Source organism: Miniopterus natalensis, chromosome 3 (genome assembly GCF_054644295.1).
Source record: "Miniopterus natalensis isolate mMinNat1 chromosome 3, mMinNat1.hap1, whole genome shotgun sequence".
In the NCBI taxonomy this organism is placed as follows: Eukaryota; Metazoa; Chordata; class Mammalia; order Chiroptera; family Miniopteridae; genus Miniopterus; species Miniopterus natalensis.
In genome coordinates, this window is record NC_142083.1 from 30,984,695 (window position 1) to 31,012,112 (window position 27,418).

The 27,418-nt window shown below is 37.4% G+C and overlaps 1 long non-coding RNA gene across 1 annotated transcript in view; it reads right to left on the reverse strand.

Moving 5' to 3' along the window:
* Positions 1-27,418, reverse strand: part of LOC148093453 (uncharacterized) — a 39,702-nt gene that overhangs the window by 8,804 nt on the left and 3,480 nt on the right. The window contains exon 2 of the long non-coding RNA XR_015714211.1: positions 24,035-24,141. This is a non-coding gene — a long non-coding RNA (uncharacterized LOC148093453). The remainder of the gene's footprint in view (positions 1-24,034; positions 24,142-27,418) is intronic.

The following is a 27,418-nucleotide window of genomic DNA, read 5'->3' on the forward strand; positions in this document are numbered from 1 at the left end:
CTCTGTATGCTCCCCTTGTGGGGAGCGGCACTGGGTCCTTTGTCCTGAGCTTATTTATCTCTTTCTTGCAGGTGGAAATCTCAGGGGAGGTCTCAGGGGAAGGTCTCAATAGAATATTCATCAGCTTTCCAGATGTGCTCTTTCAGAGTCATGGTCTCCACAGATTGGTTGGTGCCAGGGAAGGGGGGTCATTAGTCAATGCAGCTGTTCCTGAGGCAGCCACAGTGCCACTAGTCTGGTTTTGCTGCTTTTCTGGGCCTGGAGCCGAAATGCTACTGAGGCCTAGATGTTATCTTTAGGGAGGAACACTCAGGGGGTCTAAACCGTATGACCAGCATTTAGCTGGGGAGGATAGGTTACCCTGGGAACAAGGTTCTTGTTTTCCGAGTTTTGGCCCTTACTAGGCATCTGGGGTTTTCTGCCCTGGTGAGCTTCTGAACCTGAGTTTTCTGTAGCTGGCCTCTGCTCATATCTAAGATAGTTAGATACATAGATGATAGATAGATAGATAGATAGATAGATAGATAGATAGATAGATAGATAGATAGATAGATAGATAGACAGATACGATAGATATTCAAAAATAAGGAAGTATCCCTTAAACTATTAAAATTATAGTTTTAGAAATAAATACTACTTATGTATGTGGATATCTCCTAATTTGTAAAGGTTTCCAACGAGAGTTGAGGTTCTGTTGTGATTTACAGTAGTACTCTCTGGCACAGTTCCATTTGTCCCTAAAACAAAGGGGAGGGGGGGGCCAGAAACCAACCATATCTCCTTCTCTTCTGTAATTCACCTGCAAAAGTTGCCTCACCTCTTCTGGAAGCTCGACATCAAATAAGGAACTGAGGATTGATTCACCTTTGGTTAGGCAGACTCATATTTCATTATCTCTCCCACCCACATAGGAGCAAGATTGAGTTACTCATTAATTTTAAGGGGACTTTCCATGAGACACCAGGAAAGATTTGCTGGTGATGGGGGCTGACAGCTATGGAAGTACTAACAAGCAAAGCATAAAATCTCTTCCCTGGGAGTCTTTATGAAAAGCAAAATCAAATGGGTCTTGTTATGAAGCAGTATTAGGAGGAGGTAGGCAACTTGAAACAGGTGAAGTGTCCTCTAATTCTATGATTTTGTAGTAACAGACGGACTACTTATTAAAACCAAAATGCAACAATCAATTGACAGAGTTGGTGGTTCCTGCATTCCCTGGGTCTTTTAACCACAGATTTATGCTAACTACATTCTTACCTTCTTTGGGCTTAATAAAATTTCCACCTGAGTTGCAGTGCAGTGTTCACCATTACACAAATAGCAAGTTGAACTTGCTCTTTAATATCTGATAGTAACCTATCTCCCTCCTCCCATGTAGTTCCAATGTCTGGTAGCACACAAAGATTTTTGATGTGGGTAGAATGTAGGATGTGGCTCTTTATTCCTCAAGTTATTACTCTTTATTACCCTCTGCTCAATCTCTACCCCTCTTGTATAGGAGAGTATAAGCCATGAATATAGCTTGCCCATGTCTCTTATTACATCAAAACAGAATTCAGCTTGACCTCTCCATACAATTTACTGTAGTAACCACACACTAGTAATCACATCACGGGACGGCAATAATTTGATTGCCATCCAGTGGACATAGCAGCAATTCTTATCTTTACCTGTGAGGTCAAAAATTTTTTCATTTACGTTTTACAGGTTTACTATGGTTACCCTAGCACTATTATGCACACATGCCCACACAGAACCATATATCTGATTTTCTTTTAGGAAGTTTGTTGTTATAGTAAAGATGATTTTAAACTACTTAAGTAAAAATGTTTTATAAGGTGAAAGATTTATACACTTTGAAGAGAAACCAGAGTATAAGTAAAAATGTTTATAATAGTTGAATTTCAAAAGCCAGGTGACTGGTAGAGAAGAATCAGGTGAAGCCTCAAGTGCTGCAGACCAGAGTCATCTGTGTCTGCCTCTCCAGAGCCCTGAAACAGAACTCTTTCTGGTGCCACAACAGTGATGTGTGGCTGTATCTATTTATTGTACACTGAGATTTTTAAATTCATAATAATCAAATAACATTGAATTATTGAGCACCTAGTATATGCCAAATACTGTTCTAAGGGTTTTCCTTGTTTTATCTCATTTAAAACTCATAACAACCCCATGAAATACCACTAATATATCTCCATATTACAATGAGGGAAGAGGAACAGAGAGATGGAGTAACTTCATTCAAAATCACGAGAAAGGGAGTAGTGAAGCCAGAATTTGCACCACCCAAGGTCCAAGTAAGCTTTTATTATCTGAGGGGACTTCTATGTACAGAAAAGCATATTTACAGTTACTTACATATTTATATTAATATTCAATTTATTATAATATAAATTTTAAAATATATTTTCCTTTATATGTTTTTGTATCAAATATGAACAATCACTGTACTTCTTTGATTAATGCTCAAATATTTCTTACATTTGACAGCTCAAACACTTTTAAATATTTAGTTATTTCCTTCTTGCCTCTACCTAATTTCCCAAGTTTAGGCAGAATGAGAGGATAAAACACCCAATAAATTCTTACACTTGCCATTCAAAGTGGCAATTGGAGACCTTGGAGCTGCAACCCCAAGAGTATATTGCCTGTTTCCTGTTTAGGGGCCAGCTCACTTGTACCTCCAAGCATGATCCAGATATTTCCACAACTTAGAATCCTGGACAAAATGTCTAGTTCAAAAGGGAGAGCAGAGATTCTTTTCTACCCCAGCCCAAGGTTCACCTCTTAAACCCTCATTTTCTGCCATGGGACTGACTTCTTCTCTAGATGATCCATTCTCTTCACTGTTCTTACACCATAGCCTCGAAAAAACATCAGAACCATCATTGTATACTGTCAGCACATTTCCCATGACCAATATGCTCCAGTCTTAACAGAATAACATCACTGCTACCTACAACAAGCTGTGCCACACCAAAGCTGCCTGGGGTCTCTCCCCTAACAAGAAATTGAAATGTCACTCACAAGTATATCCCCTCAGTAAAGAGCCTGCAAAGACCCCATAAGCAGGGGCAGGGGTGTTTGAACAGGAAACTAAGGGGTCCTTGATACTCAAAATGTAGTCAAGAAGTAGGAGAACAGGCTCCAAGTGGACATATCCCCTTGGCCTTGTGGTCCTTTCACTCTATGGAGAGTGGATAGGCCACATGAGGGTCCAAATGGAGGCCAGAGTCCCACTTCTAGGGGAAATATCAATGGTGGAGATATAAGTTTCTTAATTTATTTTACTAAACAGAGCTGCTCTGTTGGATGCATCTGTTCCTGAATTATTACTCTGCATTAAGTTTTTTCCCAAGAACAATGGAAATAACTTAATTTGCTTTGTAGTGTAGCTTTTCCCAAAATAAAGGAACTATCTGTTACTTTCAGAGGTAAGTTGAGGCCTCATCCCTTAGAAAGTAAAAATGCTTACAACTGTGAAATGGAAAATCTTTATAGCTGTCACACCCATTAAGTTTTCTCCCCAAACTACTATTTTAAACACCCATTACACCACAACACCCTCTTACCTGAACTTAAAACCTTCTAAAATTAAGCTCGATTTAAGAGGGGTAAATGCAGGATGATATTATGTCTTTGATAACATGAAGAGTTGATACTGTTGATACCCATACCCAAGTACAGACATTGGGCTTTATATCAAAGGACATCTTCAAGATGGAAGGTCTTGAAATCTGAAACTATTTCCAACTCACCATTTATACCCACAAACTCTTCCCCATCTGTAGGATTTCCAGAGTGAAGGCCCTAGTTCATTGCCTCCTTGATACCACCATTGCGTAGGCCCCTGGGCACACATGGAATGGTCTGCCTAGACCCTCTTCTCTGGGAATTGATCACTAGCCCTGGATTGTTTCCCAGAAGCCAAGTTTGTGTTATATAACCCTGCAGCCCTGGCAACAGTTTCTTGGACTGGGGGCGCCTGACTCCAACTGGGTCAGCTTGACTCCCTTAGAATTAGGAGAGAAAGACAGGCTGTCTCTCTATGTAGCTGAACCTGAAATATGCAAATTTGGAGGCTGTGGGCCAGCCATGAGTTGTCCCCTGTGGGTTGGGAGACAAGCAAGCCCATCTACACAAAGACAAGCGAAACTTATGCTCAAAGAAGAGACATGCTTTCTGTGTTCCTACAACAGCTACATTCCTGGCTTTGGGTTCTGTGGGTCGCCCCTGGAAGCCTTACAATAAATTCTTCTCTGGGGCTTAAGTTAACTCATAAGGGCTTTTGTTACTTACAGCTGTGTGTGTTTTTTTACTTGTAACTGTTCTACCTGGAAGGGCACCACTAGTGATGATGCAGTTACTTGCCTTTACTTCACTCTCTCTCTCATGCCACAACCCAAACAACCAAGAAGTCCAATCCATTTTAACTTCTGTTATCTATTCAGTCATCCGCTCCTCTCTATTATCACTTCTACATCTTAATTCAAGGTGCACAACTTGAAGTCATATAGACCTGAGTTCAAGTCCCAGCCCTGCCATCTACTAATTGTGCGCCATTAAGTTACTGAACCTTCCTAAAATGGGGACAAAAATAGTATTTTCCTCATGACATTGTTGTAAGAATTGAACAATAGTGCATATAACAAAACGTATGGCCCTTAGTACTGAAGAAATGTCTTTTATCATTGCTAGACCACCATTGTTTTTATTCATATTATAGTACTATTAAAGGAGGAAATTTGTTACTTAGAGACCTCAGCTTAATTGTATTTCTTTTAGGAAGCTATGTTTATTTTAATGACTGAAATAATATACATACAGAAGGACTTTTGTTTTATTATACTACATCTAACACTATTTTCATTTAATTCAGGTCTTCAAAAGGTAGGAAAATATTAATATTTATAATGCACCTGATGTACTCTAATTAGCTTTTACATACATTTTTCATATTTAATTTACAAAGGATGATATCTCTAATTTCAAGATGGCAAAACAGAGGCTCGTAAACATTAATTAACTTACTGAGAGACAAGAAAAAAGAGACAGATCTGCAGTTCAAATCCAAGTCTGTCTGACTCCAAAGTCCATCTTATTCTATTATACTATTTAATCTCCTGATTTCCACACTATTGTCTGTGTCCACGGGTTATGCCTATATGCATAGATATTCTTTGGTTAATCTCTCCACACCCACTCACCCCCACCTTCCCTCTGAGATTCATCAGTCTGTTCCATGCTTCTATGTCACAGAATCTCTTTTGTTCATCAGTTTATTATGTTCCACATATAAGTGAGATAATGTGATATTTGATCTTTCTCTGCCTGGCTTATTTAGCTTAGCATAATATTCTCCAGGTCCATCCATGCTGTACCAAAGGGTAAGAGATCCTTCTTCTTTACAGCTGTGTAGTGTTCCATGATGTATATGTCCCACAGCTTTTTTATCCACTCACCTACTGATGGGCACTTGGTCTGTTTCCAGGCCTTAGCTATTGTAAACTGGGCTGATATGAACATAGGGGTGCATATATTCTTTCTGATTAGTGTTTCAGGATTCTTAGGCTATATTCCTAGAAGTAGGATCACTGGGTGAAAAGGCAGTTCCATTTTTAATTTTTTGAGGAATCTCCATACTGTTTTCCATAGTGGCTGCACCAGTCTGCATTCCCACCAGCAGTGTACCAGGGTCCTCCTTTCTCCACACCCTCACCAGTACATGTCATTTGTTGATTTGTTGATGGAGCCATTCTGACAGGTGTGAACTGATACCTCATTGTGGTTTTAATTTGCATTTTTCCTATGATTACTGACTTTGAGCATTTTTTCATATGTCTCTTGGCCATCTGTATGTCCTCTTTGGAGAAGTGTCTATTCAGGTACTATGCCCATTTTTTAATTGTATTGTTTGTCTTCCTCTTGTTAAGTTGTATGTGTTCTTTGTACACTTCAGAAATTAGCCCCTTATCACATGCATCCTTGGCAAATATGTTCTATACCATGGGGTTCCTTTGTATTTTGAGGCTGATTTCTTTTGCTGTGCAGAAGTTTTTAGTTTGATGTAGTTCCATTTGTTTATTTTTTCTTTTGTTTCTCTTGCCCGAGGAGGTGTGTCAGTGAAAATTCCACGTGAGATGTCTGCGACTCTACTGCCTATGTTTTCTTCCAGGATTTTTATGGATTCGCAACTTACATTTAAGTCTTTTATCCATTTTGAATTTATTTTTGTGTATGAAGTTGGTGATCTAGTTTCATTTTTTTGCATGTACCTGTCCAATTTTCCCAACACCATTTATTGAAAAGACTGTCTTTACTCCATTGTATGCTCTTGCCTCCTTTGTCAAATATTAACTAACCATAATGGCATAGATCTATTTCTGGGATCTCTGTTCTGTTCCATTAATCTACATGCCTGTTGTTGTACCAGTACCAGGCTGTTTTGATTGCAATGGCTTTGTAGTATAGTTTGATATCTGGTAAAGTGATCCCTCCAACTCTTCTTTTTTCTCAAGATTGTTGTGGCTCTTTGGGGTCTTTTATGTTTCCATATAAATTTTTGGAATATTTGTTCTAGCTCTGTGAAATATGCTGTTGGTATTTTCATAGGGATTGCATTGAATTTATAGATTGCTTTGGGTAGTATGGACATTTTAATGATATTAATCCTTCTAATCCATGAACATGGTATATTCTTCCACTTGTTTATATTTTCCTATATTTCTTTTTTCAGTATCTTGTAGTTTTCCAAACACAAGTCTTTTACCTCCTTGGTTAAGTTTATTCCTAGGTATCTTATTTTTTAGTTGCAATGGTAAATGGGATTTTTTTTTTTTTTAGTTTCTCTTTCTGAGAGTTCATTGTTGGTGTATGAAAATGCTATTGATTTTCAGATGTTAATTTTGTATCCAGCTACCTTGCCAAATTTTTATCAAATTAGTAGCACTTTTGTGGAATCTTTAGGGTTTTCTATGTACAATATCATGTCATCTGCAAATGACAGTTTTACTTTCTCCTTTCCAATTTGGATACCTAACTGATGGCTATGGCAAGGACTTCTAGTACTATGTTGAATAAGAGTGGTAAAAGCAGACATCCCTGTCTTGTTCTTGTTTTTAAGGAAAATGGTTTTAGTTTTTGACCATTGAATATGATGTTGGCTGTAGGTTTGTCATATATAGCCCTTATTCTGTTGAGGTACGTTCCCTCTATTCTCACTTTGCTGAGAGTTTTTATTAAAAATACGTGCTGGTGCCCAGCTGGGCATGGCTCAGCAGTTGAGCATTGACCTAGGATCCAGGAGATCTTGGTTCGATTTTTTTTTTTTTAATATATCTTTATTGATTTCAGAGAGAGGAAAGGAGAGGGAGAGAGAGAGCTAGAAACATCAACGATGAGAGAGTCATTGATTGGCTGCAGCCCGCAACCCGGGCATGTGCCCTGACCAGGAATCGAACCCTGATCGCCTGGATCCTAGGTCGATGCTTAACCGCTGAGCCACGCCCGGCCGGGCTCTTGGTTCGATTTCTGGTCAAGGCACATGCCTGGGTTTCGGGCTCAATTCCCAGCAGGGGGCACGCAGGAGGCAGCTAATCAATGACCACTCTCTCATCACTGATGTTTCTATCTCTCTCTCCCTCTCCCTTCCTCTCTCTGAAATCAATAAAGATATATTAAAAAAAAATGGGTGCTGGATTTTGTTGAATGCTTTTTCTGCTACATACATAAAAATGTTTAAAATAAGAGAACAAAAAACTATTTCTTTGCTCTTATCAATTCAAAGATTTTTGATGTTCTGAGAGTTATAAAAATGAGTTACACTGTAGGAAAATATTTTATCTTAAATACAAATTCAGGCAACAATAAAAATAAAATATTGAAAAACGTGTGCTGGATGTTGACAAATAACCATCATGTTTAATAGCAAAGTTTAACTTGCTTCAATCCAAGAAGGAGAAATATAGTTCATTTTAGTCTTTAAAAACTTGACTAGAAGGCAAGTCACTTGGCCTAATGTAAAGAAAATATAATTTCTCCTACACAGTGTTTTATGTTGAGTCCTGAGAATGCCTGTGCAACCATTTGTGTCTCCTGTAAACCAAAAAAAAAAAAAGTTTGAGAGTGCAATTTTATTGTAATATTAAAATAAAGATTCAGGAATATTTTAAAATAGAAAAATATCTTTAGTTGAGAGCATGTTGATTATATTGCTACTACTGGTATCTCTTAATCCTATTTCCCCATCCATATGCTTCTTCAATGTACATTTTCTTTTAAAACTGAGAGTTAAAAGAGAACCACACTTCTGGTTCCTGCTGATAGTGTGAACCCAAAATAGCAGCCAATGAAGGCAAACATCTTTGAAGGCTTAGTCAGAGCACTTACTCACTAGTAATGCCTCCTAAAGTTTCCATTGTTTCTACTCTCAGAAAAAGTTTACATGCTTCTTCAGGGTTTTGACCAACAATCTCTAACAACCAAAGCAATCTTCTAGGCAAACAATGTGTACAGAAAAATAACTCCCTGCCCCCATATTGAAGTGGGAAATAATGCACACATCCAAAGGATATAGGAATACACTAGTATAGGCATCTATAAATAAAAATGAGATGTAAAAATCAGATTTTCAAATTAAAAACATTTTACAGTATTTTAAGGCAAAGCCCTACTTTCACTAAATATAATCATATGTATTGATACAATTGGTGTTTTTCATGAAGAAAATGTCACTAGTTAAGGGTGACATGTTAATATTTAAGTCAATCAATGTTTTTTAAAAAAATAAATAAATAAAATAAAATAATCAATAATCTGCTGTTGTGAAAAAGTTCTTTCTTAAAACACTTTTCCTGATTGTCATATAAGAGTGAGGGAAAGCATAGACTGTCCCATCACAGCTTCCAGCAATATCACAATGCCCGTGAACGCCATTCATTCATCCACAAAATACTTATTGAGCAAAGCTTCATCAATTATAAAAATATCATTAAGAAAAAATGTCATAGAAAGTGTTTTTGCCAATTATTCGTAAACACAACTGAATCTGACTTCTTTCTTGTACTTCTTGCCAACATATTTAATAATGTTGCAAACATCCATTTTACCAGAGCATCTGATCTTGAACATAAAATTATACATTTGGATTTCATTATCTTGTGAATAATTAAGGTCAGCAGAAGTAAACTGATGGATACTCTTTGCTCCTGGGCCTTGTTTTGATGCATTTTGCATGGCAAGCTCTATCAAGGTCAAGTGTTGTTGTTTTTTACATAATCTCTGCCTCATATCATTGAATCTGCAAAGAAATCTGCTAAGAATGTGGGTATAACACTTTTTGCTTGATGTATTTCTCCACCCCCATCCTGTGGAATGCGTGTTTCCTATGTTATATTGACCCACTTGGAAGAACTCCACCTGCATTTTTCAGATAGAACCTATATTAGAAACTGCTGTTTCAATTAAGAGAAGCCAGAGAGGGAGTTGGCTGTCGAAAAAAAGGGTAGCTCCTCAAAGATCTGTCCACGTCCTAATGTCCAAAACTTATTAAAGTTACCATGAGATGAGATTATCCTGGATTATCTGGGTGGGCCCTATACGCCAATATAAGTGTCCATTTAAAAGAAATACAAAGGGGGAAAAAGAGAACTAAGAAGGGAAACTTGACACAGATACACAGAGAAGAAAGCAATGTAAGGATGGAGGCAAAGACTGGAGTGATGGGACTATAAGCCAAAGAATCTAAAAAATGCCAACAGCCACCAGAAGATGGGAGAGACCAGGGAGGATTCTCTCTTAAAACCTCTAGAGAGAAATCCTTGATTTTGGACTTCTGGCCCCCAGAATTGTGAGAGAATAAATTTCCGTTGTTTAAGCCACCAAATTTGAGGTAATTTGTTATAGCAGCCCTAGGAAGCTAACAAAAGTAACTTTACTGAATTCACCATGGTCTTCAACTTTGCCAGTCCTGAAAATTCAGTTTTATTCGTTCATTCATAAGGGCACTGATCCTGATTAAAGCATCCACTAATCAAATTCACGAGAAAATGACTGAAAAGCAGATTATAAATCTATTTATTTACCAAGGAAAATATCCCTGTCTTACAAACTAGGACTAATGATATGCTTAGAACGTTTAGAGGTGTGTTTAGAAGGAACAAGCTTCTTCTCATAACCAGACTTATGCACTAGAATTTCTGGGGCCTCATCAGCTCGGTCTGGGGAGAAGACAGAAGAGAACAAGAAACAACGGGAGAAGGTCAAGACAAAACTGATCCTGCTGTAGAGCTGGTGCCAGCAAGGTTTTCTGGAAAAGAAAATGTCCAGATTCCAAGAAATGGGGAAAAATCATGTTTCAGAAGGCAGGTGAACATATTGGTGGGGACAGGTCCAAATCACATGATAGTGGGAGAAGCCCAAACAAAGAGCGAAACTCAAAGGCAAGTGGGTAAAGTCATCATGGTTCAGGATAATGAATCTCCAGAGAAACAGAACCATTAGAGGGGTGAGGGGAGAGAGAGAGGGAAGGAGGAGGGAGGAGGGAGGAGGGAGGAGGGAAGAGGGAGGAGGGACAGGGACAGGGACAAGGACAGGGACAGGGAGATTTTAAGGAATTGGTTCATGCAATTGTAGAGGCTGACAAGTATAAAATCTGCAGGGCAGACCAGCAGGCTAGAGAGAGAGGAAGGAGTCTGTAAGGAAGTAACAAGGCAGAATTCCTTTTCCCTAAAAATCAATAAAAACATATCCTGGGTAAGAATTTTAAAAAAATTTAATAAGGAAAAAGAAAGCACATTACAGTATTCTAAGAAGAGCCCATAGGCTTCATCAGACTGTCAAAAGGGCCTAGACACAAAAAATGTTAAGAATACACAAATAAAAGAATGTATTATCCTGGCTTATTTATATTTATTCAATTAACAAATGTTTATGAGAACTTACTTTGTTCCATGCACAAACTCCTAATCAAAAATATTTTAGATGAATTTGGGGGAACGAGTTTAAAAAGGAAACACAGAACATAGTAAAGTATTAATTTAAACCACAACATAAATGCTACAAAAATAATGACACAAAGAAAGCCGTAAGTTTAAGGACAAATCCATTTGAAGGATTTCTTAGCACTATGTAATTTGTTACTGCTAAGCTTCTGACTACTATATAATCAGGCTGACAAATGACTAATACTAGGCAGGTCCAAACAAGTGAATTCTAGTTTTGTTTGTTTGGGACTCTGTCTCCCCATCTTTGTGCAGACTTACAATTTAATGGTCCTACCTCCCTTTGCATTGTCTGTCCCTCTGTCTGGCTGACAAAGCTTTATAATTTTGCTCATCTAGATTACACTGCATGGAGTAATTACTCAGAAGCTTAGAGCATATTTACCTTATCTATCATTCATTTTATTTTATTTTATTTTTATATTATCTTTATTGTTGAAAATATTACAAATGTCCCCTTTTTCCCCCCATTGATCCCCTCCACCCTGCATCCACCCCATCCCCTGGCCTTCCCCATGTCTGTGTCCATGGGTTATGCTTATAAACATATACATTCTTTGATTAATCTCTCCCCACCCACTCCGCCCTCCTCACCTTCCCCCTGAGATCCCTCAGTCTGTTCCATGCTTCTATGTCTCTGGATCTATTATGTTCATCAGTCTATTTTGAAGTGGGATCACTGGGTCAAACAGCAGTTCAATTTTTAAATTTTTGAGGAAACTCCATACTGTTTTCCATAGTGGCTGCACCAGTCTGCATTCCCACCAGCAGTGTACCAGGGTTCCCTTTTCTCCACACCCTCGCCAACACTTATTGTCTGTTGATCTGTTGATGGAGCCATTCTGATAGGTGTGAAGTGATACCTCATTGTTGTTTAAATTTGCATTTCTCTGATGATTAGCGACTTTGAGCATTTTTCATATGTCTCTTGGCTATCTGAATGTCCTCTTTGGAGAAGTGTCTATTTAGGTCCTTTGTCCATTTTTTAATTGGATTGTCTTCCTTTTGTTAAGTTATATGAGTTCCTTATATATTTTGGATATTAATCCTTTATCAGATGTGTCATTGGCAAATATGTTCTCCCATACAGTGGGCTCAATTTTCATTTTGTTGGTGGTCTCTTTTGCTGTGCAGAAGCTTTTCAGTTTGATATAGTCCCATTTGTTCTTTTCCTCCATTGTTTCCCTTGCCCTAGGAGAAGTATTGGCAAAAATATTGCTACGAGAGATGTCTGAGATTTTGCTGCCTACGTTTTCTTCTAGGATTTTTATGGTTTCATGTCTTACATTTAAGTCTTTTATCCATTTTGAGTTTATTTTTGTGTATGGTGTAAGTTGGTGGTTTAGTTTCATTTTTTTGCATGTACCTGTCCAATTTTCCCAACACCACTTATTGAAGATACTGTCTTTACTCCATTGTATGCTCTTGCCTCCTTTATCAAATATTAATTGAGCATAATGACGGGTCAATTTCTGGGTTCTCTGTTCTGTTCCACTGATTTATATGTCTGTTCTTGTGCCAGTACCAGGCTGTTTTGATTACAGTTGCTTTGTAGTATAACTTGATATCTGGTATTGCGATCCCACCAACTTTCTTCTTCCTTCTCAAGATTGCCGTGGCTATTTGGGGTCTCTTTTAGTTTCATATAAATTTTCGAAGTGTTTGTTCTAGATCTGTGAAATATGCTGTTGGCATTTTAATAGGGATTGCATTGAATTTACAGATTGCTTAGGGTAATATGGACATTTTAATGATTTTGATTCTTCCAAACCATGAACACAGTATATTCTCCCACTTTTTTAATCTTCCTCTATCCCTTTTTGGAACGTCCTGTAGTTTTCTGAGTATAGGTCTTTTACCTCCTTGGTTAAGTTTATTCCTAAGTATCTTAAATTTTTTGTTGCAATGGTAAATCGGATTTACTTTTAGTTTCTCTTTCTGAGACTACATTATTGGTATATAAAAATGCCATTGATTTCTGGGTGTTAATTTTGTATCCTGCTACCTTGCTGAATTCATTTACTAAATCTAGTACTTTTTTGGTGGAGTCTTTAGGATTTTCTATGTACAACATCATGTCATCTGCAAGTAATGACAGTTTTACTTCCTCCTTTCCAGTTTGGATACCTTTTACGTTTTCTTCTTATCTGATCACTATGGCTAAGACTTCTAGTACTGTGTTGAGTAAGAGTGGTGAAAATGGACAACCCTGTCTTATTCCTGTTCTTAGGGGAAATGCTTTTGGTTTTTGCCCATTGAGGATGATGTTGGCTGTAAGTTTGTCATATATGGCCTTTATTATGTTGAGGTATGTTTCCTCTATTCCCATTTTGCTGAGAGTTTTTATCAACAATGAGTGTTGGATTTTGTTGAATGCTTTTTCTGAGTCTATTGATATGATCATATGACTTTTGTCTTTCAATTTGTTTATGTGATGTATCACACTTATTGATTTGAGAATATTGTACCAGCCTTGCATCCTTAGAATAAATCCCACTCGGTCATGGTGTATAATCTTTTTAATATATTGCTGGATCCAATTTGCTAATATTTTGTTGAGGATTTTAGCATCTATGTTCATCAGGGATATTGGCCTGTAATTCTCTTTCTTTGTAGTGTCTTTATCTGGTTTTGGAATTAGGTTAATGCTGGCTGTTCCTTCCTCTTGGATTTTTTGGAATAGTTTGAGAAGTATAAGTGTTAGTTTTTCTTTGAATGTTTGGAAAAACTCCCCTGTGAAGCCATCTGGGCCAGGGCTTTTGTGCACTGGGAGTTTTTTGATCACTGCTTCAACTTCATCAGCAGTTATTGGCTTATTCAGGTTTCTGACTCTTCCTCATTGAGTTTTGGCAGGTTGATTTTTTTCTAGGAATTTGTCCATTTCATCCAGGTTGTCCAGCTTGGTGGCATATAGTTATTCATAGTATTTTCTTACAATCCTTTGTATTTCTGTTGGGTGAGTTGTTACTTCACCTCTTTCATTTCTGATTTTGTTTATTTGGGTCCTCTATCTTTGTTTCTTGATGAGTCTGGCTAAAGGTTCATCAATCTTGTTTATCTTTTCAAATAATCAGCTCTTGGTTTCATTGACCTTCTATATTTTTTTTTTAGTCTCTATGTCATTTATTTATGCTCTGATCTTTATTATTTTCTTCCTTCTACTCACTCTGGGCGGTTCTTGTTGTTCTCTTTCTAAGTCTTTAAATTGTAGGCTTAGAGAGTCTATTAGAAGTTTTTCTTGTTTTTTGAGGTAGGCTTGTAGTGCTATGAACTTCCCTCTCAGGGCTGCTTTCATTGTGTCTCATAGATTTGGGGTTGTTGTGAGTTCATTTTCATTTATTTACAGGAAGTTTTTTATTTATTTCTTGATCTCTTTGGTAACCCAGTCATTGTTTAATAACATGCTATTTAGCCTCCATGTATTTGAATTTTAGTGTTTTTATTGTAGTTGATTTCTAATTTCATGCCACTATGGTCCGAGAAGATGCTTGATAATGATTTCAATCTTCTTGAACTTATAGAGACTTGTTTTGTGTCCTAACATGTGGTCTATCTTTGAGAATATCCATGTGCACTTGAGAAGAATGTATATTCTGCAGTTTTGGGGTGGAATGTTCCGTAAATGTCAGTTAAATCCATCTGCTGTAGTGTGTCATTTAGGGTCACTGTTTCCTTGTTGATTTTTTGTCTGGAAAACCTATCCAGTGAAGTCAGTGGGGTGTTAAAGTCCCCCACTATGACTGTATTGCTATTGATCTCTCCCTTAAAGTCCTTCAGAAGTTTTTTTTATAAATTTAGGTTCTGCTATACTGGGTGCATATATGTTTATCAGGATTATATCCTCTTGTTGGATTGATCCCTTTAGTATTACGTAGTGATCTTTCTTGTCTCTTGTTATGGTCTTCAGTTTGAAGCTTATTTTGTCCGATATGAGTAATGCTACCCAAGCTCTTTTTTTCATTTCCATTTGCATGGAAAATTTTTTTCCATCCCTTCATTCTTGTCCTGCGTGAGTCTTTTGGTCTGGGGTGGGTCTCTTGTAGACAGTATATATTTGTGTCAGGTTTACTTATCCACTCAGCCACTCTATGTCTATCATTCATTTTAAAACATTATATTCACAAGGGTAGAAAAGACATAGATTTTAGAAAATGTGTGGCATTTTGATAAAAGAAAGAGAAGATTGAAAAAATGTAAATCTGCCAAAATTCATAGAACTCACTTTTAGAAGTTGACCATTGATTATTTAAAAGAAATAGAATCATAATTATAATGGGAAGTAAACAATGCCATTGATGAGTTTGAGAAGAACATTACATCAATATTTGAACCTCAAAGCAGAAACCAAGTGAATGAATGACAAGTCTGCAGATGAAAGCTAAACTTTAATGGAAAGAGCTAATGGTATAATACATAGTCCCAGCAACACGAAAAGTCAGAAAGCCCAGAAACATGGTAGCCAAGAAAAATAATGAATAAGCCAACTCAATAAACAGTGGAGGAGGTTGGTATATGCTTCCTCCTCCCTCAGCCCACACAAGGCAGGAATGAGCAGAGAACACCAGTGTTGCTGAGATCATGTTTTCCTGGTTCTAATGCTGACTTCAGTGGTACTACCTAAAAAGTAGTGAATACAGTAAGTGATAAACAATATAATGGAATGTTTGCCTTTGGGGGCATTGAAAAGGGATCTAAGTATAGTCTTCATTCTTCCCAGTCCCCATACCACACACACACAATATCCCTGCTGATCAGAAGCCATTCACATGACAGTAACTTCTATGGTTTGAATGTTCACTCTCCCTCAAAATTCATCCATTGAAAACCTAATCTCCAAGGTGATGGTAGTTGGAGTCAAGGTCCTTGGGAGATGATTAAGTCATGAAGGCAGAGCTCCCATAAATGGAATTAGTACCTTTAAAAAAGAGGCCCAACAAATCTCCATTGCCCCTTCTGCCAAGTGAGATTACAGCAAAAAAGTCAGACATCTAAGAAGCCAGCTGTCACCAGATACCAAATTTGCCAAGACCTTGATCTTGGACTTGCCAGCCTTCAGAACTGTGAGAAATACATTTTTAAAAAATATATCTTTATTGATTTCAGAGAGAGGAAGGTAGAGGGAGAGAGAGATAGAAACATCAATAATGAGAGAGTCATTGATCGGCCGCCTCCTGCAGTCCCTCAACTGGGGATTGAGCCCGCAACTCAGACACGTACCCTGACCGGGAATCAAACCACGATCTCCTGGATCCTAGGCTGATTCTCAACCACTGAGCCATGCCCGGCTGGGTGAGAAATACATTTTTGTTGTTTATAAGCTACTCAAACTCTGGCATTTTATTATAGCAGCCCAAACAGACTAAGACAGTTACATTTTACAGAGATAACTTCACTCTGATCATAATTTCTCTTCCTTTTAAAAACTAGATCAGGAACATATTCTTCCTCAAATTCAATAGTTTTGTTTCCTATTTTACCATAATAACAACATTTGTAATGGCAGTCTTTGCACCTTTTAGAGAACATTTTCTTTTGTGCCAAAGTATATGAAACAAATAAGAGTAGGTAGCAACAAAAAACATTCAAGTTTAAACATAGGTATTAAACTCCCAGATGCTGATGTCAGTTATTAGCAAACCTACTACTGTTGTCACCAAAGTCTTAGAAGGAGGTAGGTGTTATAAAAGCCATCTGAATCCTCCATTATGGCTAAATAATGTAGTTAAAGCTGTAATCTATAGTTTATCTCTTCTGAAACCTTCCTCAACATGTCAGCAAAGGAAATTAAAATCTTAATTAAATCCTTTCATTAGATGTAGCAATGAAATAAATTAAGTTAGCTTGCACCAACAAATAAGTCCAAACTAATATTCATTTATTAGCAATGAAATAAATTAAGTTAGCAATTTATAGATGCTAAGTTGAGAACTATTGCTACTGACATGTGGATTACAAACAAGAAAGCTGGTCTGCACTAAGAAAGTGAAGTGGATGTAGAGAGGGGGCAAAAGGAGACTTTCTGGGTTTCCTTTTGTGGTTCTATTCTTGAGGTTCTGGTGCTTCTTTTATTCCTTTAATTACTCCAGATACTTTCTAATAAATCTACCCTCATTTTATTGTTAAGCTAGTTTGACTTGTGCTTTTGTTCCTTGCACTAACAAATAAGTCCAAATATTCATTTATTCAATAAATTTTTATTTATTTAAATAATTTAACATAGAAATTATTTACCCTTAAGCCTGTTCTACCCTTTGAAGATACAAATTTCATAAGCTCTTAACTCATTTCATCTAAAGGATATGTCTTTCAAATGTCAAGAAATGCTTTCTAATCTGAGATTTGATATTAACTTTGTATTCACCTAACTATACCTTTAGTTAGTTAAGAACTTTGCTCATATCCTCTGTCTGATTGGTCCAGTTCAGTTCAGACATTTTTGGTTGTCTACTTTGTGTCAGACAATGTTCTTGGTGATACAGACTCAAAGATGAGGGAAGAGATCTCATAATCTAATAGAAAAGAAATATTTGCAAATGAATAATTGAGTTGTAGTGCCAAGAGGTACCACAGAGTGCATTCAAGGTATAAACAAGGGAGTTATTAATACTCTGACTACTAATACACACATTTTGCCCCAGTACTCTTCTCCCAATTTTTCTAGCAATTCTCCTTCCCCTTCTCCATCCATATAGTAAGTGCCTCTTCTCTTCATCCAAGAGAGTAGAATGTTCTCACATGATCCTGTATCCCATCTCCACTCTGGCCACAAAAACTAGGAACTCAATACAAGCTGTGCAAATTATAGTGTCCTTGGTATCCAGGTCCCCAAATTACCCCAAGAGTCTCACCTATGGCTAACCCTTATAACTATATTAAGGAAAAACAGTATGATATCCATGTCTAGGTCATAGAAAATATTACAGCTTTATAATGTTATGTGCTAATTTTACTTCAATAAAAAATTAAAAATAAATAGAATAATAAATTTTAAAAATAAATTACAGCCTCTGTCTTGCTCCTTTAATCACTCACTCTGGATGAGGCCAGATGACATGTCATAAGAACAGTCAGGCAGCTCTATAAAGATGTCTAAAATACCTGCCAACAACCAGTATTAAGTTAGCAGACACATAAATGAGCCCCTTGGAAGTGAACCCTTCAGCCTAGTCAAACCTTCAGATGCCTGCAGCTTCAGCTAATACCTTGACTTAACTTCATCAGAGATCCCTCCAGCCTCTGCCCAAGGTAGAACCACTCAGCTAAGCTGCCCCTAAATTCCTGTTGCACAGAAACTGTGTGAGCCAACAGATGTTCATTGTTGTTTTAGAGTAATTTCTTATGCAGAAACAGATAGTTAATACCATACCCCACCCTCTGGTACCACATAATTGGTCCAAGGATGGACAACTAACTCAAGTTATGTCAATAAGTAATTTCTCCCAAATTTGATGATGACCTATCTCAGTAAACATGAAGATAGTTTGTCTCTGATGGCTGAAATTTTAAGATGTAAAACTTAAATGCTATCAGTGAACATGTTTTCACCAGGTAAAGAATATTAGTCTCAAGTGACAAAGGATGAAATTGACACAGAGAGAAACAGAAAGGCAGGGAGAAAGCCATAAGGATGTTAGGAACTTAGTTCCAACTATTCCTGACGCTCAGCTGGATCTCGCCCTTTCTTTGACATAGATGTCCAACTCTTCTACACAGTCATCCATCTTGATATTATTGCCTCAAGGCCTTTGCATATCTTTGTCATCTCTCATTTACTTTCTTGGCCCAATTCCTCACTTTATTTGCTGGGTAAATGTCAACTTACCAATGACACCACACTGGCTAAAACAGATTATCAATGTGTGGTGGTTTTTTAAGTTATCAACTTGGCTAAGTGAGACATTTCCTAGAATTCACTTTCTTGTTTGTGTCCAGATAGAGTGGGTCACAAGAAAGATTCTTGAAAGATTTCAAAGGTCATAGGAAAGCAGCAGCTGGGCCTGCAACTGCTCTATCTTCCCTTGGATCCTCTTTCAGCTCCAACTCCTGGTCCAAGAGCATATGTTTAACTCTGTGCTGAAGAGCCCCAGCTTCTGCAGGATACTCTCATCACCCAGATCAGAGGCAACAAGAACAAACACAGGATTCTGTCCATCCTTGTGGGGTTGCATCTCAAACTTATTGATTCCAGCCTGTCCTTAATCATCTTTCCTATTTTATATTCATTTTCCCTTAAGTATCAGCAGAGACAACAGCCTTACAGACTGCTTAATTAGCTCCCACAGTTGCATAAGACCAAATATATAAGGAAAGAGAGATATAGATACAGATATAATACATCTATCTATCTGAAAAGTCTAATAAGGTTTTGAAGGATAAACAGATTTTTTAAAAGATTTTTAAATTGATTTTTAGAGAGAGAGGAAGGGAGAGAAGGAAGGGAAGGAGTAAGGGAGAGAGAAACATGATTGGCTGAAAGAGGTCCTTAGCATTAGAGGGGGCCAAGATGACTCTGAAAAGTACCTAGAGAAAATTTCATTTGCCATCTACAAAGCAGAGGCCATCACCTTAGAGAGTCTAGACACAGAGAACAGGGCCAGACAGAGCCAGAGGGAGACAAGTTACACAAGGCAGTCCCACCTTCCCTCCTAGTGATCTCCAGAAGAGGGAAGGGAGGCAAAGTGAAAGAGCTGACTTTGCAGGTCCTTGGACCATGAGTCAAGCCTCAGTGGGTGGAAAGGTGGAGATGTAATTGGAGTTTTTAGTGGACTCAACTGCTATTTACTAACTAAATGGGTCCAGCATGCTGTGGGATGTTCTTGACATACCATAAAGGACCTACCTAGTATGGGAGTATGGAGGAACTGATATAGCACAATAGAGGACAGAGATGGAAGAAAAATGAAATGTTTAAGTATGTAATCCATCGAGTTCATTTTTTTCAATAAAACGGTGGTGTTCAGATGGACATTTTTCTGGGGTTGATAGTCGTCATATTCTCAAAGAGTTACATGACTCAATAAAGGAAAAAATGCATTGTGATTCATTATGAGAAGAAGACTAAGGGCAGAACCCAGGAGCATACCAACATTAAAGGGTCAAAAATGGGAAGATCCAGTAAAGAAGGCTGAAATCAGAAGAGGCAAGCCAAGGGAGGAGGTCAACAAGGAAGCAATTTACCCCAGCAGGTTTGGCTCAGTAGTTAGAGCATCAGCCTGAGGACTGAAGGGTCCTGGGTTTGATTCCGGCCAAGGGCACGTGCCTTGCTTGCAGTCTCCATCCCTGGCCCTAGTTGGTTGGGCGTGTGTGGGAGGCAACCAATCAATGTGTCTCTCACATCGATGCTTCTCTCTCTCTCTCTCTCCCTCCACTCTCTCTAAAAAAGCAATGGAAAAAAATATTCTCTGGTGAGGATAGAATAGAATAGAATAGAATAGAATAGAATAGAATAGAATAGAATAGAATAGAATAGAATAGAATAAAATAAAATAAAATAAAATAAAATAAAATAAAATAAAATAAAATAAAATAAAATAAAATAAAATAAAATGGAAGCAAAAAAAGAAAAAGAAAGCAATTTATAGTAATATATGCTGCATAAGTCCCACCTCAATGATCTTAGCTCCTGGATACAAATCTGATTACATTAATTCCCAAACTTCAAAGGCTCTTCCCCTCATCGTATAATTGCTGTCACTCTCCTTCCCTTAAGTCTTCTTTTTCTATGACCTCCTCAAGAGAAAATAGTTCCTTTGCTACCTCTCATTTGCCCAAAACCCAAAGCACAAAATCCTAAATGAACTACAAGTACTGCATTTCATTCAATCTTCTGGGTGGTGAAGCCACATTCTCTTCCATACAAAAATGGGGAGTATGACAGCAGGAGAGATGGTCAGTTGTACTTTGACATCCTTTTTGTTTGTTTGTTTGCTGTCCCAGGCCACCAAGAATAAAGGCCACATAATTTAGCTTTCCTTGATTAGGTTCTAATAACAGATTATGAACAGAAATAGTGTATACAACTACATTCCCTTTTTTCCCCCCCTTCTTGTAGCTGGTTGGAATGCTGGAATTAGACCAACCTTCACGGACCACAGGTGACCTTGGGCATGCCAAAGGGATTGATACTTAGATGTACCTTCCAGCAATTCCTTCAATGAAGGCTGTTGGGAGTGATGTCAGTAGACAGCCCACCACTCTCAGTCCCTTCAACTGCAGAGAGCCACTTTGATCAAGGTCACTGCCATTCCGGGGTGGCCTATATCCAGTGACTGTTTCAGCCCAACTCAAGACAACTCTGAGGGATTGGTCCTGGCATCACAGCTTGACTTTTCCCTCTGCTCACTCCTCTCTTCCTCAAACCAAGAGACTGCCTTTGTGTGGCTGCTCCTCAGGCTGCAATGTCCTTCACCCACATAGTCACTGAGCTAAACTCCTTCATGTCCTTCTGGTCTTTGTTCAAAACTCAGTACCTCAATGAGCCTTGCCTGACTACCCTGCTTAATCTTGTAGACTATCTGCCCCACCAACAGTCCTGATCCACCTCATCCTGCTCTACCTTTTCTTTTTTCAGTATACCTACCACTCTTTACTATGCTGTATCACTTACTTACTTACTATGTTTTTATTTCTTTTCTTTCTCCCCCAATAGGACATAAGGTCCCAGTAGAATGAGGACAGGGATCTTGGCTTTGGGCACTGATGTATCCCCTATAATAATCCCTGGCACATAGCGGGTCATTAAATGTTTGTTGAATTGGTGAATAATTTTCAAGGAGAATTTTGCAGATATTCACTGCTTAGGACCCTCAATTCTAAAAATAGTTTGCAAAGAATTCTTTGGTAGCAGATTTACTAAGTATTATATAGTCTATATTATCTAATAAAAAAAAATTGGTCAAGTATTTTTTGAAGTACCCTAAACCCCTCCTTTTATAGTTATATTCATTAGCATTTTTACACACACACACACACACACACACACACACACACACACACACACCACCCCCCCACCCCCCCCCCTAAATATCATGATGCCTTATTTCCCAGGTAAGCCCTGTGATTTCTGTTTCAAAGACATAGTCATTGAAAAGACTGATGTTCCCTAGAATAGGAACTTAGAAAAAGCAAACCTGAAATTCTCAAGTGTGGTGATTCAGGACAGCTTGCTGGGTTACATGACAGGGTACAGTTACTTCTAACAGGAACTGTCTGTTCTCAAGTACAATTCATTGCAACTGAGTTGTTGGAAACTTTGTTTTGTTTCATATTACCAGCTTCTGAAAGAGGTCAGTATTTGTGAAGTTTCAGGAAGTTTCCTTTGAAGTCAGCACTCCAATAAAACAAGAACTAGATCAACTCAGCACCCACGGAGTTGGCCTGAGGGCTTATTTCTGTAGCTCTGAACTCTCAGGGGGCTTTCTTCTCCTGGGCAAGTTCCCACTTTTTCACCATTTGTCTTAAGAGTTAGTAAAGGTTATCTAAATGTCATCATGTGAATTAGGAAGGTAGTCATGAGATTATGATTATGATTCCAACCAATGATTTTTTATATAAAAAACAACAAAGACAATAATTTAAAAATACTTATAAGTAAAAAAGATCATTGGATTGACTATGAATAAAATATTTATTAACTAATTTTTATTTATTTTTAAATTTTTTTTTTGTTTAAAATATTACAGATGTCCCTTTTTCTCCCCAATAACCCGTTCCACCCCGTCCCTTCCCTAATTTTTAGTTATTAATAAGAGGTGGTGGGAGTACAGATGACAATTATATTACTCCTTTGTTTTGGGGGTATGTTAATAACTTCAAGGGGAAGGGTATATACCCCATCACTGAAGTTCTTTTGTTACCCCTGGAGCAATGTTGCCATCAACCAATCTACCCCCCACTCAGTCAGGCTCTATGAAGCAAGTAGAGTTCAGAATGTAACTTAAAAACATTAGACTTAAGCTCCAAATGGAGTTTATCTTTGGACAACTTTTCTATCCCCTTACGGCAAATAATAAAGAGTCATTAAGAGAAAGAGTGCCATCTTTAAAAATGTATTAAGAATCAAGTTTTTAAAACCTCCGTGAACCTCATTTTGATCATTTTATCAGCCTCCAACTGGTTTTCAATGAAACTTGATTGTTATCATCAGAAAGCCAGTGGAGAGAAACACTGGAAGCTGTATTTTATTTCTGAGCTTATCTTTAGCCAAGTCTCTCTCTCTCTCTCTCACACAGTTAGAACCTCAGGAAAGATTCTCTTGCTTCTTCCATCAACTATATCCTAGTGTCTTGATATTAATTATTTTCTTAAACTCCTTGGCATGTGATACAGACTTTACTTATTCCTTGGCCTCAGTAGGCAGTCTTCTTCATGAATAATAAATAGCTCTTTGGCCTATTCATTAGAAGCATATTGCCACTCACAAACCAGCTTCTAGAATATTCCTGAAGTGGATGCATGTTGCACTGCCCAGATCCACATTTATGACCAAGACACTGATTTCCCTAAATGCAGGAGTTTTGGCTACTAAGGTCTTACAGCTGAATTCCTCCTCAGGGATTGCTCACTACCAAAGGAAGCTGCCTCACCTAAGGTCCACTCCTCTCCCCCAACGGAGCTCATATGCAAAAAGTGGCCCATGTGCAGGATACAATTGCCCCCTCATCTCAACTTGAGACAAGTTTGAAAGAAAATCTTAGCTCTAAAGCTCCCCATGGAATTCACAGAGGCCTTTGTTGTCAGTGCCTCACAGTTCAACTTTTCCTTCTACCTAGTTCTGCTTCTTCACTACCCCAAAGGTGTGGATCCCAAAGATACTTCGCAGTAAATTTCCTACATGCTAATCTCTACTTCAGAGTCTGCTTCCTAGGAAGCCTAACCTGTGAAAATTCTTTTGGTCCTAATCAAACCACCGCTTTCTGTTATCATTTAATAATCTTAAATTATGATGATTTATATATTAGACATGGTAGACTAACTTCTGTAATAAAAAAATCTCAAAATGTTAGTGGCTTAACACAACAAAAATTGCTTCTTACTCATTCCATAGTGCTTCACAGTTCAATGGAGAGAGGAGTAGTTATTCAGGGATCCAAACTCTGGCCAGTTTTTGGCTCCACCCTTTTCTAGGAGACTTGTCCTGCAGCTGAGAGATAAGGAAAGAAAAGTTTTAAAAATGCAAGGAAGGTTTGATGTCCTAAAAGGGTACACATTAATTTTACTAACATTGCATTGGCCAGAACTCAGTCACATGGCAACACTAAGTCAAGGGAGGATGATAAGCAGTCTCTGTCACTCATTTATGGAATACTTGTGATTTTCAAATTTTCACTTTTCCATGACAGGTGACATTTTTGTATCACCCTTCAACTTGTAAGGACTGAAAATGCTACTTCTATTAAAGATTTTAGAAAGAGTCATGATCCCACCTTAATAAAAGTTGATGTAGGTTTATTTATTTATTTATTTATTTAATTTATCTGACTTGGGATTTCTATCAAAATAAAATGATATACAGCTTCAAATAATTTGGTTTTGCTTTGTATATAAGAATTTGAACTCTGAAAGAGGTTTTAGGTGAAAATATACTTTAATTTTTATTTCTGGTAGTCAATTTCTCCTTAGAGGTATTAAATTAGATTGTAAAATTTTCATAATACCACTTGGTGCTAATAAACTAGAATACTAGATTCCAACAAAATCTTGTTGTCTGAAGTTGTATTCTTTAATGTATGTCTCTACGCATTCTTTGACTTCCATCTTGTCTGGTTCTTGCTTCCCAAACTACATTTTATAGTGATGCCAATCAAGACTACTTCCTACTTCATGTATTGTACACCAGAAAAATTCCAATATCTGGTAATAACAATGTCCTCCATTTTTAAGAATCAGAGCTCTGCATACAGTACTCTATCCTCCATGATTCATATGTAATCAGCCCAGTCTTAATATCTCTATGTTCATCTGTCCTGTCCTATTCCCTGCCATCCCACTAATTCAAACTTGAATAACTTCATATCTGGATTTTTCATGAGTCTCCTCACTGATTGTTCTGATGCAAAACTCTTCTCCCTCCAGTCTGTTTAACAAAATACTTCTATACTAATATCTCTTAAATAATTATAGCAACTATTTATCAAGGGATTACTTTGTGCAAAGTGCTTTATAGCTCTTACCTCATTTTATTTAATGCTTAGAAAAACTCTATGACATAGGTATTATCCCCATATTATAGATGAGAAAATTGAGACTTAGAAAAGTCATTAACTTGGCCAAAGATACACATAAGAATCAGCAAAACTGGTATTTGAAATCAGGTCAATCATACTTCAAAGCCTGTGCTTTTCCATCACATCATGATTCTGCTCTATGATGTTATGTCATGCCTGTTCTCAAAGGAGTTCCCTATTAATGCCCCTACCAAAGGTCAACATCTCTGCATGGTTTTCAAAGCCTACCATAATTATATGGTGGGCTCTGAAATTTTCTTTCAATGTGTACTTCTCTCATCAGATATGTCTCTTCAGCTTCCCTCCTGTAAACTGGCTCATGTTTGTTATCATACACTTTGAGAAAAAAAATCTGATTACAAAAATAATACATGCTAACTTAAAGGTCAAGCAATATAAAAGTGACTAAACTAGAAAGTGGAAGTTCTTCATATTTAGAGTAAGCGTTAGGGATAGAATACAAGTCATAGAGGTCTGGTGGCACACACTACTTTAATTTAAAAAAGAAACCACTGCCCTGGCTGGATAGTTCGATTAGTTGGAGCATCGTCCAGATGTGCCAGGGTTGTGGGTTCGATCCCTGGTCAGGGTGCATGCAAGAAGCTACCAATGAATGAATACATGAATGGGTGGAGCAGCAAGTTGATGTTTCTTTCCCTCATTCTCCCCTTTCTACTCTCTCTCTTGAATCAATAAAAATTTTAAAAAATTAAAAAGAAACCATGATTTTTACATCTTAACTGGGCTGTCCTACCTGGTGTGAAAATGGCAGCATCAAAGTAGCCAGGTAAAAAACATCCTATTTATGGTTTTTCTTGTCTTGTTTGCTTTCTTTTCTGCTATCTGCCTATTTAGATCTCAGTCATCTTTCAGGGCCTAGCTGAAGTCACCCTCTTGATCCCTACTCCCTTTTAAAAACAGAACTTCAAAACATAAATAAAACAAAAAACACTTAAAAAATTTAATACTAGGAAATCTTCCCTAACTGCTCTCATCTCATTGACTGTCCTCCACTCTTTTCTTAGAGCCTGTACCACACAATTAGCACTTAACTACATATTGCTTGTGTTGTCTGTTATTGTTCCAGGTGTGTAAGAGTAGGTGACAAGGATGTGGGTGGAATTGTATTATAGGAACCTGGACTATGGGGTGGATTTACAGTCATGACGTGGTGAATGAGTACAAGGGAGGCATAAAAACAGCTAGCCCTGGGAAATTACAGAAATTGGGTTGTGAATTTAGAGCAGGGGTGTGGAGCAAGTGCTGAGGCAGGGTTTGTACATAACCCTGAAGTCAGAACAAGACAGTATGTAAAGGCCAAGAATTTGGTTAGAGATTTTGAAATCTACAGGAATGAGAGAAGGTGTGTCAGTGCATGGATTAATAATAAAAATGATGATGATATACTATGGTTAGTTCAAATCGTGTGTGAAACATAATATGTAACATCAAAAACATCAAAACAATATTAAAAATTGTTCTTTTTTACCAAAATAGTAAATGTGATTATCCTTGCCTTAGAAATTCCACTTCTAAGTTATCCTAAAGAAATATTCACACAACTGTATAAAACGTATATATACAACATTGTTGATAAGAGCAAGTGATAAAATGGAAACAACCCAAATATCTATCTAAATATTTGTTTGCTTACACTTTCCTCTTTTATTCACATGTACAGTAGCAATACCTGCTATTAAAATAGAGCTAGATCTATCAACACTGGCATGGAAAGAAGTCCAAAATGTACTTTAAAAGAAATTTTAAGAGCAGTATATACAGCATACTTTCTTTAAAATATTAATTATACAGGTATAATTAAACATGTTTAATGGAATTTTTCAAAAAACATTTTTTAGTACATCTGAGTTCCCACTCCTCAAATTACTGAAAATCTGGTATAACAGGAAACCTCTACACTTCCTACATTTGAGAGGAATTAGTCATGTAAATTAAAATTAATCCACCATTACATTAATAACTATAAAGATTAGGAATATCTTAATGCAGATAATTGAATATGACACCATATTTTATATTTCTATATAGATCTACGTCCTATATGGACCTTAAAAGGCTTTGTACATTAGCTCTCTACCAATAGCTGAACATTAATACAATCCAACACTATCAAACAGTAAAGTAAAAGTATACTATCAAATAAGTTTCATAAATATACTATCAAAAAGTATA